This window comes from Bubalus kerabau, chromosome 4 (assembly GCF_029407905.1).
Source record: "Bubalus kerabau isolate K-KA32 ecotype Philippines breed swamp buffalo chromosome 4, PCC_UOA_SB_1v2, whole genome shotgun sequence".
Taxonomy (NCBI): domain Eukaryota; kingdom Metazoa; phylum Chordata; class Mammalia; order Artiodactyla; family Bovidae; genus Bubalus; species Bubalus kerabau.
Window position 1 is genome coordinate 81,647,844 of NC_073627.1, and position 14,054 is coordinate 81,661,897.

Sequence of the window (14,054 nt, forward strand, 5' to 3'; positions counted from 1 at the left end):
GGTTAATTTTTCTTGTATTTGGAATTGTTTGATTTGTAAGCGGTTACTTTTCTAGGCCAATAAAATTAGAACTCATTTACAACTTTAACAATGTTATCAGAAAAAACAAAAGGCATACGCAGACATGCATAAATAGAGACAGAGATCTTATAGTTTTCTTTTTGAGATTTAAAAATCTTTTTGACCCCTCTTTTTTTTCCTTTGCTTTAAGTTCTAATTTGCCCAAAGCTGAGGTCTCAGGCAAAGTGGGCTGTGTATTTCAAGGACATGTAAAGGGTTAACTTCAAGCTTTTCCCTAGGTAGGCCTTTTAACAAACTAGTTGTTTTTAATTGCATATGCAAAAAGAATTGGTTTTGCAGTTCCAAAAAGAAAAATTTCTCTCACTCTGTTCAATCAGCAATTACACACTCGCAGTCATTCAGAGGCTATCACAATGCCTCCCTTCTCCTGAGTCCCCAGGGCTCCTTAACTGTTGCTCCCTTCCTAGGAGCTCCAAGGAGGTTATCAGTCACAATGCCTCCTTTCTCCTGAGTCCCCAGTTCTCCCTATATGATGCTCCCTTCCTGGGAGCTCCAAGGAGGTGATCAGTCTCTTCTACCCGTTGGGGTAGGACCTGACTAGAGACTAGCCCCGTGGCCTTACCTGACCCTGTGGCCATTCCTGGTGAGTTGTTCCGTCCCCCCAATGAGTCCAGTCAGGGCTTGGCCATCTGGAAAGTCAGAACACTGGTCTGAAAGAGAACCTGTAATACCATCAGGTGGCATGACTCCTCGTCTCAGGGTTCCTTCGCTCCAGCCTGGCCAAGCCACCAGTCTGACGTCTCAGGGGACCGGCATGGTTGGACTCTCGCTGGGGCCTCCAGAAATGTCGCAGAAACCAGTAATCAAGAAACCAAACACCACACTCAAAGAGTTGGAGAACTCAGGTTTATTACATTGGCGGGCCCAGAGGAGTTAACACTTCAAGCTCTGAGCCCCAGACAAAGGGGTTACAGAGTTTTTATAGACAGATTATAGTGGGTAACACTAGCTGCTAATAGGCTGGTTTAAACCAAGAGGTTTCATGAGCTTGGGAACAGCAGTCAAGACGGGAAGGGGGATGCCTGACCTTTACATGGACAAGCATGATTAAGTAGGTTTGCGGGAGCTGGGCAATTGCAAAGAGCAGGACAAGGGTGAGTGAGATAAGCTCCAGTTACTAGTATTGTTAAGTCCCCACTTTCTAAGACAATGTGACCTATGTAATCCAGACTTTGTAAGGAGCAAGCTGAGTTACACAGACAGAACGAGCAGGAGGTTATGTAAAATTTTAACTTTTCCTCTTCATCATCAGTAAAAGTAGGAGAATGCATGTACTATTTTCTAAATGAACCTTATCGACAATTCATTTAAAAGACTGACTACTTAATACATGCTGGAGCACCAGGGGTAGATTTATGCAGAAATGGGTTGAAGCCTCTCAAGCTGGGATTCCTCTTCATTCTCTTTCTGTCCTCCTCTTTCATCCTAATGAGCTTTCCTAACTTTGGTAGCAATGTAAAAACAACAAGAGAATATTGTCCATAATATCATAATAATGTTGTATGGTGTATATGATGTATAAAAATACTGAATCACTATGTTGTATTCCTGAAACTAATAGAATTAAGTCAAGTATATGTCAACAAAAGGAAAACGAAGCAATAGGAGGAAAAACAATAGGTTCAAAGTTGTAAAACTTGGGTTCAAATGCTGGCTTTACCACTTTCTTGAATGAATTTGGTTAAGTGATTTTACCTTTTTAGGTCTCTCTTTCCTCATCTGGCCTAGATGGAAAAAAGGTCAGTCTTGTTGGGGTGAGAACTAAATGAGACAGTAAATATGAAAGAGTGCAGAACAGTGTTTAACTCACAGTTATCTGTGTTCGTTTGTTCTGGTCATGGGACTTTGGTTCCAGCAACACATAATGATGGTATAATTGCCACGTGAATGATGTTGATGGCATTCTGGAGTGCCTCATACCTGCCCAAAGCATCCCATCCTCCTGTGCTTGCCAGAACCTTCCATTTATTGTGTAGTTTCTTCTGTAGTTTCTGTACACACACACACACACACACACACACACACAGTTCAGTAGGTTATTTATTTTAAAGTGCTTACTGAAAACACACTGTATACTCTGAGGACAATGCAATGGATAAGATAGAGTCTCTGCCTGAATGGAGCTTACATTCCACTGGGAAACTAGATGATCATAAATGAACAAATAATACATTTCCAGGGAGTGAGAGAGGCTTTGGACAACAAATAAGGGTGAGAGAAAAGGATAATGAACGGACCCTTGATAGGAATCCTGAACTTAGTCAAGGAGCAAGCCAGGCAAAGATCCAGGAAAGAGTTTTCCGGGCAGAAGAAGAAAGAGATTCCAAATGTCTTAAGGTGGGAAAGATCTGACAACATTCAAAAATATCAATAAAGTTAGTGTAGCTATAGATGAGGGAATAGAGGAAGAGTACAGAAAAAAATGACAATATAAACCTTGTAAATCTGGTTTTAAAAAGAGTTTCGTAATAATATCCTGGTGGTCCAGTGGTTAAGACTCAAGCTTCCAATGCAGAATTTGTGGGTTCTATCCTGGATTAGGGAACTAAGATCCCACATGCTATGCAACATGGCCAAAATACTAAATGGCAACCCATTCCAGTACTCTTGCCTGGAAAATCCCATGGATGGAGGAGCCTGGCAGGCTACAGTCCATGGTGTCACAAAGACTCAGACATGACTAGGGACTTCACTCAGTCTCTACTGCTACTCTAAGCTCTTCATATGGGCTTCCCTGGTGGCTCAGCAGTAAAGAATCTGTCTGCAATGCCGAGACACAGGTTCAATCCCTGGGTTGGGAAGATACCCAGGAGAAGGAAATGGAAACCCACTCCAGTATTCTTGCCTGGGAAATCCCATGAATGGAGAAGCCTGGCTGGCTACAGTCCATGGGGTTGCAAGAGTTGGATATGACAGATAGTATGGCATGGCATCCTTTTAGATGCTAGGAGAACATTCCAGTAACCCAATGCCGCACATTTTCCACCTTTTTACAATGCTCTTCATCCTCAAGCTCCTTTTACCGTGGACTTAAAAATTATCACATCACATACTGTCTTAAGAGATTGATTTTTAGCATATATGATTCTACCTACATCAGCTGGAGAATGGTTTTAGAGCCTCTGGGGAGAAAGTGCTCAAGGAAGTCTCCTTGCTGCCCCAGCTGTGATCAGCTTGCACCTCCCTCCCCTCCTTTCCCCTGCATTCAAAGTCAGGCCTGTACTTCTTTCCTTGGTTTCTTGAGGCATAGATGACCCCAGGCTTCCTGCTCTTTGTAGGCCCCTAGTAAATATGGTTGAATGAATGAATGCAACCAGGAAGCTACCTCTTGTAAGCTCTGGTTAAATTGTGCTCAAACAGCCAATGTATAGCCTGAGATTATGAAACTGACTCTCATAATGGCTGTGAATGGCTTACTTCCTCCTGCCTCTCCACTTGTCCATGAATCCTGGATGCTGACTTCAAGAGTACTCTTCCCCTTTGCCCCAGGCATGTGAGTGTGTATTAAGTCACTTCTGTCGTATGGTACACTTTGCGATCCCTTGGATCACAGCCTGCCAGGCCTCTCTGTCCATCACCTGCACACATTTTCTTCTGCCCTTTTGTTTTTGGGGGCTTCTCCAGGGAGTGGGTTGCCTTACCCTCTTCCAGGGGATCTTCCCAACCCAGGGGTCAGACCCGCATCTCTTATGTCTCCTACGTTAGTAGGTGTTTTCTTTACCACTAGCGCCACCAGGAAGCCCCAGGCAATCATTTCTAGATTTGGGGTGATTTTTTCCTTCCTTCCTCCCCCACCCCGCTTTTTTTTTTGGAGAATATACTGAAGATTGTGTGAGAGAAAAGATATCACTAGGAGCTGTCAGAGCAGGCTGGCTTCTGTCTTGTCCCTCTGTCTGTTTCTTCTCTCCCTCCAGAATCCAGTTGCAACCCAGGGTTTGTACAGAGTAATGCTGCCAAACCAGGCATCTCAATGCCTCACCCAGAAAAATACTTTCCCCTAAATGCAATTCCTTTTCTGAGAGGAATTCCTGAGAATAGCATCATCTCTCCTCTGTTCTAAACTTCCCCAGTGGGAAGAAGGTTCTCAAGCTGGAGAGAGAATTGAAAATCTGTGATCCCAGTCAGTCAGAATGGCAGAAGGACATGTTTAATTCCTCTCCTCGCAGCCTCTCACCATTGCGGTGGTCACCTCAGGACACTCTGTTTGCACTGGATCTCTTATCTACTTTTCTTCCCCTCTGTTTACTGGAATATGCAGGGGGGTGTTGGAAAATTATAGGGAGATTTTGTATATATTTTGTATTACAGACAGTAAAGAATCTGCCTGCAGTGCAGGAGAACCAGGTTTGATCTCTGGGTCAGGAAGATCCTTTGGAGAAGGGAATTGCAACCCACTCCAGTACTCCTGCCTGGGAAGTCCCATGGACAGAGGGGCCTGGGGGGCTGCAGTCCATGGGGTCACACAGAGTCGGACACGACTGAGTAACTCACACTTTTGTATATATAGACTACTTTCTTTCACCAATACAATAGTTGTAAAATAATAAAAATCATAAATTATAATAACAAAAAACACTAATTGGGAAACACAAATATTTTACTATGTACCTTACTTACATTGTGCTAAATGTTTTCTCATGTTTTATGAGTTAATACCAGTGACACTCCTGAGAGTTAAGTATTATTACCCTCAATTTACAGATGAGGAAACAGAAACTCAGAGAGTTGGTGTCATTAATGGATTAAAAGATGCACAGTTAGCTGTTCAGGGCAGGATTCAAGTCTAGGACTTCCAGAATCAAACTACAGTAGCTTGGCTATATATAAGAACAAGAGGGAAAAACTGGGATTATTATAACTTTTCATGTCAAATGTATCCTGTGAATTGCATGCCTGATACCTTGCTATGGACTTGCTAAATTGTTTAGAGAGAAAAATAATTTATGCATCCATCCATCTAGCCTTCTTGAAGTATATATACCTAGTACACAACAAACTTCACACGATTAATGTACACACAGTGTTAGGACATACATGTCCACTTGTGTTACCATCGCCACAACCCAGGTAACAAACATGTCCATCACCTCCATACATTTCCTTCTGTCCTTTTGTTCTTTGTTTTGTGGTAAGAACACTCACCCCCTGAGATCTACCCTCTGAACATATTTTTAAGTACACAGGAATATACTGTTGAGTGCAGGCAATATTGTGTACAGCAGAACCCTGCACAACTATAAATTTTGAATGATTATTTTGACTAAAATGATCACATGTTCACATAAAAGCAGATTCAGAACCAAAAAGAAGTGGGAGAAAAAATAAACGCATGTTGTGTATACAGAACGCACAGAGCTGATGTGTTATGACACCCATCCTCAGGAATGAGATTCTACTGATAGATACACCTCCCTCCTCACTTGGAAAGAAGGATGTCATAACAGTTGTGTTGTCTCATTTTCGTGTATTTCATGTATATCACTCCTACACTGTCAAGCTAAAATAATTCAGAGAGTCAAGAGGTACATACAATTAATTTCTTTTTTTAAACACAAGTGCTTAAACAAGCCTCTCCTCCAAGATATCATTGTTTACAGCTTTTACCCTATCATTAACTATCCCATTCCTTTTTTTAAGGGAAATAGATTTTTTAATTTTTTTATTTTTCGCTATGCTGGCTCTTTGTTGCTGCACGTGGGCTTTCTCTAGTTGCAGCAAGTGGTGGCTACTCGTCAGTTGCGGTGCATGGGCTTCGCATTATGTTGTCTTGACTCATTGCGGAGCTCAGGCTCTAGGGCTTACGGGCTTCAGTAGTTACAACTGTCAGACTCTGGAGTGTGGGCTCAGTAGTTCTGATGCATGGGCTTAGTTGCTCTGTGGCATATGGGATCTTCCCGGACCAGGGACCAAACCCATGTCCTTTGTATTAGCAGGCAGACTCTTTACCACTGGGCCACCAAGAAAGTCCAAATAGCCCATTCCCTGCTCCTCCCCAATGTCCACTATGATAATTTCAACTTAAGCAGATCATTAAAGTTCTCTAAGTCTTTCCTCATTTGTAAAATGGAAATACTACTAATACCACCACATATCACCACATGCGTGATGGTATTAAAATCTGGTAAGGATTTTAAAAATAGAGGATGAATATAAAGCAGTAGTTCTCAATTAATGCCATTTTCCTCACCCTACTCAGCTTTTAGAATGTAAACTTTTAGAGCAAGTGTTAACTATGGTGTCTAATTCAGAGCTAGAAGCACAGAAAGTGGATTAACTCTGATGCAGACTTCATCAGTGCCCTGCAGTGGATTTCTATCTCCTTAGCCCAGAAGAGAACAACGCTCTTTCTTTTTTTTAAACCGAGGCATAACTGATGTACAATGTTATATGTTTCAGGTGTACAACATAGTGATTCACCATTTTTAAAGAGTATATCCCATTGATCGTTATTACAAACTATCAGCTATACTCCCCACATTGTACATATATCCTTGTAGCTTACGTAGAGAACAGACTATTGATGGGGAAATCAGAGGAGGACCTAATACAGGTAGGGGGATTGAGAGATAAAAATTCCCACATATGAAATAAACAATGCTCTTTCTATATTCCTCCCAGACCTTAAGCCAGAGCCCACGTGCAGGCCTATGAACTGTTAGTTTCTACCACCAGGTGGCATGAAAGTGAAATTGTGTGTTTTCCTTGTACAAAACTTTGAAGGAAGTTTTGAAGTAGGAACATTTGTACTTAACAATACAATTGTTCCGAAGACTCGATTCCATTTCCGGACACCATTTCCCCTGGTAGATTTCAGCGGATGTGCTACAGCTCATTGCTCACCTATTAAAGCCTGGTTGGCTCTCACATTCGAGATGCACTGGGAAGGTCCACCCGCAGCCTTCCACTGCTAATAAGATGAAAGCAATAGCTGTTCAAGGCTCATAAAGCTGTGGCCCTCATAAATCAATTTCAGAGCAATATTGTGCTTAAATGAACACAGTCCCCGCAACCAAGAAAAATTCTAAAACAACTCAAACTAGCATTACTCAGTATTATGAAGGGGACAGGAAATCCCCTAGCAATAAATTTTAAAATCCCTTTTTAGGTTCTTCCCAATCCACTGCCCCACATGTTACTGCTGTGCTTCTCAAACCAGTGAGAACTTAAAGTTCATGTTTTTTCTTCCCCTCCTTGTCCTCTTTCCTGCCTGCTTTTCTATCTTTTCTCCATTGTACAGCCCAGGAACTGCCCAAGACTACATCTTTCAGGGGAACAGAAGGGTAGGCCCTAATGTAGACCTTACCAGGCACCACTAGTGGGTAAGCACAGAAAACAATCTGGGAAAACTCAAAAATTAATCACTTACAGTTCATTAAAAATTGGATTAAAGCCTTTTGTCAGATATATAGTCGCAAAAATTATCCAGTCTGTGGCTTATCTTTTTTTTAACCTATTTCTTTCAAAGAGTAGTCATGTTTAATCTTGGGCAAAAAAGAAAGTGCTATAGCCATAAAAGGTAAACCATAGCAGAATATGAAAAAATTTAATCACTTGTATCTTGGCATATCGTACCCAAACTTAAGAAATACAACAAATAGTGCTGCAAAGTGCAGAAGAAATAATGAGATCCAGTTGCAGAAAACACTGAATTAGAAATCTAAAGTGTTATTCCAATTAATTGTATGAACTCTAAAGGGTATCTTTACTTCTGATTACTTACTACTTGTTTCCTTGTATTGATATGAAAACCAGGACTTTTCTTAGTAAGATGGAAAGACTGGGATAAGGTCACATGGGTCAGTGGGTGAGCAGGAGAGTTTCAGAAAGGCAAAAAACATGTCTTTATGTGCTTTTGTGTCTCTAGTACCTACTTGACAGGGCCTGGCGCCTGTAAACACTCAGTGGCTTTTGGATGGATGCAAGATTTGTACCTATGCTTCTGAATCCAGAGTCAGTGCCTAACCCACTTGGTATCTCACTTCCTAATTGCACCTCTGTTCTGTTAAAGTCCCACCCCCTTTCAAATGATTGACAGGCACTTCTAGTCTATGTACTAATATACAGAATACCAGTCCTAATCCATGTCATTACTTTTATGATGGTAATATCTCTATTTTTTTTTTTTTTTTTTTTTTGGCAGCACCAAGCAGCATGTGGGATCTTAAGTTTCCCGACCTGGGATCCAACCCATGCCCCTGTATTGGGAGTATGGAGTCTTAACTACTGGACCATCAGGGAAGCTGCAGTATCTCTAATATTAACTAATAATCTTTTGAGTTAACATTTAGATCTACGGGACTCTGAGTTGCATGTATTTTTCATAACCAGATGGCACAATTTGTTCCCACTGCTCTAACATTATTTCCCCATTTTCTCTGTGACAAAATGATGCATCCTGACACTAATTAATTGTTAACATCATGATTTAGGAAGATATTTGGAGGTCTGCTTAGACATATTTAATTAGAAATTACCACTTTAAGTATTATGTGTTTTTATGCACCCAGTGCATTATGGGATGGAGTCAGGGCAACAGAGAACAAAGTAGGAAAGACACAAGGTGTGTTGTGTGCTGTATCCACAACTGATGGATGACAAGTATGTAGCACTTTACAGATTGCAAAACATGCTTATTTTGACTCCTCTGAATGATCATAAAGGGTAGGTATTATTGTTAGCCAGTTTACAGATAGGAAGCTGAGGCTGAACATCATGTAAGCAACTTGTTCAAGATCACAAAGCTGGGTCTGAGATGCCCAGCTTTGCTTGTAGGAAAAATTCTGAGCCAGGATAGTGGGACAACTGAGGGTATCATCTTTGGCTAGATTGCTTAGTATTAATATCCCAGTTTTGCTACTTACTAGCTTTGTGAGCTAAGTAAGGCAAGTCACTTCACCTTTTTGTGCATTAGTTTGCCATGCATAAAATGTGAAGAAAATAGAACCTACCACATTGGGTTTTAGGGGAGTTAGGCTAATGGACATAGATTTCTCAGAATAGAACCAGCTTATTAGGAGATACTTAATAGGGGTGTGTGTGTGTGTGTTTTCACTAGAGAACTGTTTCCCACATTTCTGGAAATCCCTCACACATTAGCTTCTGAAATACATTTCCTTTCTTAAAAAAAAAAAAAAAAGATTCTTGGCAGCAGCCGGATTATAAAGTATGTGTAATATGTTTATGAGGAGACTGTGCATCAGGGCACCCATTTGGGAACAGGGCATCAACATGTAGAAAATGAACAGAAACAAAACCCTGACCTCTGATGCAATCTTCATTAAGGCGCTTCTCAAATAAAACTCCTGTGCTTCAGGAGCTGATGGCCACAGTGACCCCACAGCCCACAGAACATAACAGCAAGCGCTAATTTAAAATTTCATGCAGGAAGGAAAAGTTACAGTTTTCACAGAGTCTGTAGATCAAACACAAGATGAGAACTAAGTGTCTGCCCAGTGAATCAAGCATGGAAGCAGGCAGCATGGCTTTTGCGTTCTTTCCTAGTCAATTTTATTGATTAAACCTCAAATTCTCTAACGTGGTGTTGCATGGATGTCTAAAAGCAGCCTTTGAACAAAGTGAGGAGACTCAATCTGAACAGTCAGGAAGTAAAGATACTGTTCAAAAATGCTGTGGTGTTTGCTTTAGAGCCACTAAAAACCAAGAGACCAAAGTGACTCTCGAAAGGTTTAGGGTCACATGTGCTAAATTCTGCCACTTGAGGTGGATGTGCCATGTTTGACTTGCTGGCCCTTCACTAAGCTAGATGGACAGGAAACTGCTTTTTGGACAGACAGGAGCAGCATCCCAAGGCCCTCCTGGGTGGGTTAGGACACCTCCTACGCTGCCTGGTTGGGTGCATTCCCTTGTTGGCCTCATCATTTACAATTCTCATTATCTTCATTCAAATTAGGCCATGCTACAAAACTACCCTCATTCTGCCTCTGGGAGTCTATATGAGGTTGCAGAAATCACATAAACTTCAGGGTCAGAAAAAAACAAATCTGTTTGAGTCCATGTTTTACTTTTTATTACCTGTGTGATAAAGGGCAAGTCACTTATCCTCTCTCTGCTTCAGTATCTGTAGCTGTAAATGGAGATAAAAATAGTAATTTCAACATCATCAGGAGGATTAAATGAGACAATAGATGGGAAAGTGTTCAGCACATATCAGCTAGTTAAATGTCAGTTCAGGGAGAGAGAAACAAAAGGCAGTAGTATTAACTTGCTTTTAGAGAGAGAAAACTTCCAGAAACATAGAGATGAGTGTCTGACTTGTTAATAAAATTTTAGCCTGACTGAGATCAATGAAATGTTCTGTGTTGACTGAAAATGCATACTCATCATCAGCAATCCCAAGGAAAATCTATCAGGATTATTTCCTTCCCTTAAAGAGCAATATAAATATTGATCAACTTTCCTAATTGGCCTGCGCCTTGCTTTCATACATCACACTTCTGTTCTGCACACAGGGCACAAATCTTCCAATTATCTTTAGTTCATGATTCATTATGTCACATTAGAAGCTAAACATGAACGCAGGGTCCTCATCAAGAAAGAGTACCACTTGAGGAGCACTTCCTCTGTTGCTTTTTATTCTCCAAAGATACCTGAGCCGCCTCATAGTTGATGTGTGTAAGAATATCTTCACCCTCCCCAGGTAGGCCAACCTCTTAGACCAAAATCGAAGCAACTGCGTGGTGGGGTCAAGAGATGGCTAGCCCTCCTACTCAGGACCGGAAAGGAACAGCACCCCAGCTCATTAAGAAGGAATTGTTAGGCTTGATGACACAAGGAGGGCTGGAAAAATGCCAAAGCAAACATCTGGTGTTTCATAAAGATGGCAAAAGGCATGCTAATCATCTTGTTCATGGTGGTTAAAACACTGAAGATCTTCCCTTTACGGGCAAAGGCAATGCATCCTGTCTTCTGGACATAGAAGCAAAAATAATGATAATAGTATACAATACTGAATGCCCAGAATCCTGGATGATTATCCAGTAATAGCTATCTCTCTAGAAATCTGAGTGCCTCAGACTTAACCAGCAAAATAGATGGTTCACTAAGGAATTTTCTGGCTAGTTTATTGGCAAGAAAGTGAATGAATCAATGGCCTAGAAAGGTACTGGGTGTCCTGCAAGTTTGAGGACATTATAGCCAGAGGTGTGCCTTTCTCTACCTCTGTTCTGGACTGGGTTTATTACTATACATTGTTTGTTTCTTCTGACAGAACAGCAATCCTTCCTTTGCACCTTTGTCTCTTGTTCAGTTGCTCAGTCGTGTGCAACTCTGTGACTCCATGGGCTGCAGCACCCCAGCCTTCCCTGTCCTTCACTAGAGTTTGCTCAAATTCATGTCCAGTGAGTCAGTGATGCCATCCTGACTCATCCAACCATCTCATCCTCTGTCAGCTCAAAACAAAATTCCTGCCACCAAAGGAAATAGACACGAAAGCACTCTGAATAGCTCCTGTTGGAAATAGGCGCTGTGTACCTTGGGCCCTGTCCCCTTCATATGCCAACGCTGGATGGAACTGGAATTCAGCTCCCTTAATTAGCAAGAGAGGATGACTACCCGCATGAAGTGTGATCCTTCCTCTCAGGAAGTACACGTTTATGGACATAAAACGACACTGGTTTTCAATAGGTTCTCACGTTTAGTTGGCTTAATTCTGAGAAAGAATTGGTTTTAATTTTTTCCTTTGTAAGCCTCTGTTCTTTCATATGTGAGAATAGAAGTTTTCCACTTGTTACGATAGGATATCTTTCATTTTCTTATTGTCTTAATACCAAAGGATCCCAGTAGAATGTTTTCCCAAATTGCTGCAGCATTGCAGAATTAAGCTGAAGGGGAAGTAAGTGTAGGATTCTACTTTTTATTAGATAAAATACATCATCTCTCTTTTCCTTTCCCATTGAGGTAGATTACTAGCAAGAAGAGAATATAAAACAAAATAAAACAAACTTAACAAGATAATTCAAAAATGGCTTAGTTGACATGGTAATTTTTAACAGCTAAATTAACCTAAATCCTAAAGACCATCCAGATCAATTTCTTCAGCACATATGTGAGAAACAGAGACAGCAAGTGACCACTCCCAGATCAATGAGTGAAAGAGTGACCCAGGAGTATGCAAAGGCCAGGTCTTCTGACTTCATTATTTCCTTCCCATGCTTGTTCATTCCCTTCCCATTGTTATTCAGTCCCTAAGTAGTGTCCAATTCTTGTGACCCATGATGTGTAGCTCCCCGCTCCCCGAGCCTCCTCTGTCCTCTACTATCTCCTGGAGTTTGCTCAAATTCATGTCCATTGAGTTGGTGATGCTATCTAATTATCTCATCCTCTGGTGCCCTCTTCTCCTTTTGCCTTCAATCTTTCCCAGCATCAGGGTCTTTTCCAATAAGTTGGTTCTTCACATCAGGTGGTCAAAGTATTGCAGTTAAACTCATAGGAAGCCAAAATAGGACATTAAGATCAGTGACTTGAAGGACAGTAAAATGGAAATGAAGATGGCAAGTCCCGGCACAAGAGTTCCACTAATCTGGCACTGCTAATTGATCTCATCCTCTTTACTGGTAGGGGCTTCCCTGATGGCTCAGATGGTAAAGAATCCACCTGCAATGAGAGAGACCTGGGTTTGATCCTTGGGTCGGGAGATCCCCTGGAGAAGGGAATGGTTACCCACTCCAATATTCTTGCCTGGGAAGTCCCATGGACAGACGGGCCTGGTGAGCTAGTCCATGGGGTCACAAAGAGTCAGACATGACTGAGCTATATCTGATTTATCTATCTTCCCTGGTAAGTGCACACACACACAACCCAGTGCTTCGGGTAACCATCCCCATGGATTAGATTCCTTATACACTGTGAAGCATATTTGTTCTTTCTGGTTTCGCAATTAAGTGCATGCACCTTGGAATAGGGTTGGTCAGTGTTCAAATTCCAATTCCACCTTTTAGCAGCTGTGTGACCTTGAACCAGTAACCTGACTTCTCTGAGCCTTGAGTTCTATAAATCGAAGGTAGTGTTCCTTTTAGGGTTGGTAAATGGTGAATAAAGTGCTTGACGCAGTGCATGGCATATACTATGCTCTCAATCAATGATACTTGTTATTATCCAAAAGAATTAACCACTTTTCTATGTTTTCTACATTTCAACTTTGAAGCATTAGATTTATCCAAATGTGTGTGAGAGGAGTTTTATGGGGCTGTTCAGTGGTGTCTTAGGTCTTTTTGCTAGATTCTATATTGACAATAATAAGTAATTCTAGGAGAGACTCCATTTAGAAGTAAATTCTAACAGGTAGAACCTGTTTGTCTATTTTTAGCCACGTGCTCAGTGTCGCTCCAGAGTATCTGTTGCATTGAACTGCAGTTCAGCTAAAGACTGCTCATTTAGAGGCTCGAGAAGCCTGGAAAGATTTTAGAATTCAGGTTGGAATCAGTGTCAAAGCTGAATCTGGAGATGAGGTGTTCTTACATGCCATCCCAGAAGCAAAGGGTACAAGAGACAAAAGAGTGTAGCCAGGTGGGAAAAGCTCTTTGATGAGATGTCCTTTCTGTAGACTCTCTCCAGGAAGAGAGCACTAAAGAACAGTCAAGTATGCACTTGACGCCCACTGGGGCTTGTCTGCAGAGCCTGGATCTGGGGCAAACAGCTTGCCACATCTCTTAATGCCTAGCCTCAGCACTTATTTAATTTGAGATGCATTTATTTCCTGTTAAAAACTGTTGCAGTCACTCTTTGGCATGAACTGTTTGCTGGAAAGCAAGGTGAGACTGTCAGATGGTTGTATTGGCTGGTGACATATTCAGGCTCTCATGTAATAGGGCAGCCGTTCAGATAATCACTTTAAATATTTCACTAACACAGTAGTAAATTGTTACAAAGTATACAGTGATAGTGCTTCTGTTCGTCATATTCACACTGCCTTTTTATTTCTAATAAACTTTGTCTTCTGAGGATATGTTGTCAAG

At 41.3% G+C, this 14,054-nt stretch overlaps 1 protein-coding gene across 7 annotated transcripts in view; it reads left to right on the forward strand.

Moving 5' to 3' along the window:
* The window catches only part of LINGO2 (leucine rich repeat and Ig domain containing 2), a 681,723-nt gene that overhangs the window by 636,012 nt on the left and 31,657 nt on the right, over positions 1-14,054 (forward strand). The window lies entirely within an intron of this gene.